Source organism: Rhinolophus sinicus, linkage group LG05 (genome assembly GCF_036562045.2).
Source record: "Rhinolophus sinicus isolate RSC01 linkage group LG05, ASM3656204v1, whole genome shotgun sequence".
Classification (NCBI taxonomy): Eukaryota; Metazoa; Chordata; class Mammalia; order Chiroptera; family Rhinolophidae; genus Rhinolophus; species Rhinolophus sinicus.
The window spans coordinates 135,040,701-135,045,590 of record NC_133755.1 but is presented as its reverse complement, the minus strand read 5'-3'; the positions used below and the strand labels follow the sequence as shown (position 1 = coordinate 135,045,590).

General features: G+C 37.8%; 1 pseudogene; it reads left to right on the top strand.

Moving 5' to 3' along the window:
• Positions 1 to 538: 538 nt before the first annotated feature.
• On the top strand, positions 539 to 4,583 carry LOC109449065 (upstream-binding factor 1-like protein 1; annotated as a pseudogene).
• The last annotated feature ends 307 nt before the right edge of the window (positions 4,584 to 4,890 follow it).

Genomic DNA, 4,890 nt, shown 5'->3' with positions numbered 1-4,890 from the left:
AAAAGGGAACATATATATTTGTTACTACAGTAATTACTAGAGGTCTTGAAAACAAAACAATATGTAAATAAAATTAGAATACTTTATAAATATTGAGAAACGTTGTTCCATGCTTTTACAAACTATCTCAATATGATCATTAGTAAGCCATAGCAGTGTAATGAAACAATGTGCTTCCCAATAGCCACTTGTGAGACAGTTTAAATAATTCTAGGATTGTCAGGTACTGTTGACAGGAAATGAGTATGCTGAATATACTTCCATTTTGACAGTGCGGTAATGATTTGGAGCTAATTTTAGTTGGTTTCTGTTGAGAAAGAAATGAAGAGATCTTTGTGTGGAATGAAACCCCTCATCTTTGGGTTTCAAAAGGAATTGTAATAAGTAGGAGCAGGTTTAATCTATAATCTTCATAGCAATTATACCAATGGAACAAAATGCAGAGTAGGAGATATTATCCCCTTCTCTTGCCAAGTTTCATAGCTGCTGGCCCTATTAGAAGCATCCAATGTGAAAATAACTCAGAAATAAAGAAGTAATGAGTGAAATAGCAGCCAAGTGCTTACTATATTACTCTTCAGAGGTATGTATCTGCTACCTAGGAAAGTCAGGACCCATAGAGCTCCAAAATTAACCACATGGGTGCAGAGAAAATGGAACATGGTAATGACATCAGACACATTACTCAGCGATGCAAAGATTTCTTTCTTTCATTCAGCACCTATTTAATGAGTGTTACTTTGTTTCAGGCATTGCTTTTGGTGACAGTGAACCATATGGCCAGGGTCCTTGCCCCTACAGAGCACACAGTCTTGCTGGGGGAGAAATCAAGAGTAAATAGCAATTGTATTATAGGATCCAAGAGGAAGAGCATTGAAGTGTCACCTAATCTAGATTAGGACCTCACAAAAGGTGTTCTGAGGGCAGTGTGCTATATAGTAATATCACACGTCATGGAGGCACTGTCATCACTAGAGCTAGTTCTGTATTGGCTGGGTGGAGGCTATTGCAGTTCAATCCACTAGACATGCAGGAATGAATATGGAAGGAAGAAAGGGAAATGCAATAAAAAATACCCACTAAAACTTGTACTAGATAGAAATTAGCCTATGAACCAAAATTCCAAAATTCATGAAAAAAAAAAGTCTGATGTTAAGGAAGACAGCCAAAATAAAAATAGGCAAAATCCAAATGATCAGAACATAAACTCATGTTCTGATTAATTAATTTTAGAGAAGCCTGAGAAAGACTTTGAAATGATTATTAAAAGAACAGAAAAGTGTGAGACAAAACTGGAGAGGAATAAAAGAATGTACTGGTAGATTCTATCAAATGTCTTGGAAATAAAACTGTAATCAGTGAAATCAAAACGCAATATGTTGGGCAGACTCTAGATGGGACACAGTCAAACAGAGAATAATAAACTTGAAGGCAGAACTGAAGCGCTCATTCACCTTTCAGCATAGACAGACAAAAATAAATATGGAAGAGCAGTTAAGAAACATGAAAGATTAATTGAGAAGTTCCAATATTTATCTAATACGAATTGCAAAAAGAGAGAGAATGGAGGAAATATTAGAAAAGCAATATGTGAAAGATAATTATTAATAAACTTTCTAGAATTTAAGATTATCACTCACATACTCGGAGTATAAAACTATATAAATAATAATAAATTCACTTTTAGACGTTATAATGGAACTAGGTCATTAAGAATAAAGGAAAATATTATAATTATCAGAGAAAATGCACAAATTATCTGCAAATTAACAACAATTAGACAAATAGCAACCTTTTACTCAATAGCTATAGATGCCAGAGAAAAATGAGTGATATCCTAAAAGGCTGAGAGAAGATATAAGTAAAATTAGACATATATCCTCAAAAATCATGCAGAACTGAGGGCAAAATAAATAGAATTTGAGACACATAGAGAGGAAGAGAATTTGTCATTCATATCCACTAAAAGAATTTTTCATTAGCAAGAAAAAAATGAACACAGAGGGAAGATATGGAACATGAGAAACAAAAATGAATACAGAAATTAATGAACTAAGTCAGCAAATTTAACTCTTGATTACAAAAATTGTTTTAAAAAGTTAAAAGTGAAGCTCTATATAAAAATAATAAGAAGTGGAGCTCTTCAAGGACTCCCGGTGTGCTGTACTCCTTGTTTTAATTATAAGTAGGATAGAAGAACTACATAATCAAGATCTTGCTAGAAAAATTTTTAGTTGAGTTTGAATATTAATATGCTAACGTAAATCACCAAAATAATAGCAATGCAAACTATAGCATTTAAATGAATGGAAAGAAAAAAATACAGGTATAAAAATAAATAATCAGTCTAACAGGAAGCAAGTCAGTGAAGAAAAGACCATGAAACAATATGATAAAATGAAAACAAAAAGGTAAAAATCAGATAGCAGAAGTAAGTCCAAATACACTATTAATGCCATAATCACAATAAATTTACACTGATCAAACTCATCTTAGAAGTTGGATTATCAGGTTGGTTATAAAACTCAATCTACTTTATCCAGCATCTAAGAGAAATGCCAAAACGAAAATGAAACTGAAAGGTAGAAATTGCAGGGATGACAAAGATCTAATGTACAAATTCAAATTAAAGAAAGCTGAGGTCCTCAAATGAAATAGAATTTAAAGTAAAGAAAAAAACAACAACAAAAAAACCACCATTTACATATATATATATCCAAATAATTTAAAAATAAATAATTAACCAAGGTGTCACAGCAATCTATATATACTTACGAGTAAACAGAGAGTGCTAGGAAAAAACGTATAAACATTTTAAGAAAGGAAAAAAAAAACTGTATTAAAATTACGCTGATGGTAACCACTTTAGCACCTCTTGTAATTGCAGAAGTCAAATGTGACTTGTAGTCATCTTTAGTTATAAGTATATATTGAGTATTACAACTTTAATACAGTTTTTTACTTTCTTAAAATGTGTATACATTTTAAGCGCTGTCTGTATTTTCTGGCACTGTCTGTATATGTGTGTATATGAAAACACCCTCAAATTGTAAAGCAAGAACTGAAAGGAATAACCAATAAACCCTCACTCATAATGAAACTGATAGATCAAGAATATAAAATCTGGTAAGGTTATGGAAGCATTGAAAGTAAAATTAATCATCCCTCTCGAAAAACAAGCCGTTGAATCTGGAGGGAGCAACAAACAAAAGTGGAATGAGAAACAGAATCACACACACTGAAAGAGATCCAGAAATAACTCAGCAGGTGAATGTTGAGAGTGAAGAAGTGTGAGATCCTGTTGAGGTGGCTGAGCTGCTAGGACCATATAAGTGGCCCAAATACCTAGAAATGGCGTTGCCTGAAAGCCAACCGCTGCTGTAAAGAAGACATTGTAAAGCTACTGGAGTGCATGGAGAATAACCTTCCATCCAATGACAGCCACACATTCAAAACAACCCAGTCAACAGATGGACTGGGAAAAAGTAGCTTTTAAAGATTATTCTTGAGAAAAGTGCCAACTCAAATGGTTAGAGATTTCTTATAAATTGAGAAAAATTTGCACTTCGGAAGAATTAGTCCTGGAAGCTAAGGAACGTGTTAAAAGTTCCTACAAAAGCAAAACACACAAGAAACACCCAGACTTGCCCAAGAAGCCCCTGACATCTTACCTCCGCTTCTTCAAGGCGAAGGGACCCCAGTACTCCCCAAAACACCCTGAGCTGAACAACCGGGAGCTGACCAAGGTCCTGTCTAAGGCATACAAGCAGCTCCCGGAGCAGATGAAGCTGAAATACATTCAGGATTTCCAGAAGGAGAAACAGGAGTTTGCGGAGAAACTGGCTCAGTTCAGGAAAGACCACCCCGATCTAGTCCAGAACGCCAAGAAATCTGTTGTCTCCAAGAGGAGTCCAACCAAAGCCCAAAAGAAGTTTCAGGGAAATGTGAAAGAAGTGAAGTCTCCCCCAGAAAACTATTTTTCTGAGAAGATAGAATTCTCTGCGGAGCCCAAGAAGCCCCCAATGAACGAGTACCACAAGTTCTACCAGGACTTGGGGTGGAGACCGGAGCTGCAAGACCTGCCCCTGAGGGAGCTCACGGAGATTGGCAGACGCTGGCAGCACGTCCCGCAGAGCCAGAAGGAGCGATATAAGAAGCAGCCTGAGGAGCTGCAGAAACGGTACAAGGTGGACCTGGCTCACTGGCTCAGGAGTCTGTCTCCTGAAGAATATGCTGCGTACAGAGGGAGAATGTACACTAAGCGTCAGAACATGAGCATGAATGGAAGCCTGGATCCCAATATCAGCCGGACAGACCTTCAGGCTCCATCAGCAAGGAGGCTGCAAGAAGGGCTTGGATAGGAGCAGGGGCTGCAGGATCCTGAGACAGAATCATCGGAGACTACTGGGAGCCATTCTCTTGTCTCATGGGGATCAGAAGAAGATAAGGAAGATGGGGAAATGGAAGACGGCAGTAGCTCCTTGCACTCCTGCAGTGGAGATGAAGATGAAGAAAGTGAGTCTGAGGACAGCAGCTCTGGCTCATCTTCCTCAGGCGACACTTCTGACTCAGACTCCAACTGAGCTTTGGTCACATCCTAAAGGGTGGGACAGAGAACTTCCCAGCAAAAGTCCATGGCGTTGACGTCAAATAGAAGCGCTCTTCTTCTTGTCCCTTTTCCATTTCCTTACTTCTTTCCTTCCTCTAAACAAAATAGGACTTGTTGAAAAAAGGGGTCTTGTGCAGTACCTTCTGGCTCCCTTTTATTCCTCTACCCACCAACCCCCCCGAAACTCCATGCAATTAAGGCTCTTGGAACAAACAATGAGGTGATTGGGCTGTGGACGGGCACCAGAAGTAGTAGGGACACTCATGAGCCAATGACCCTTA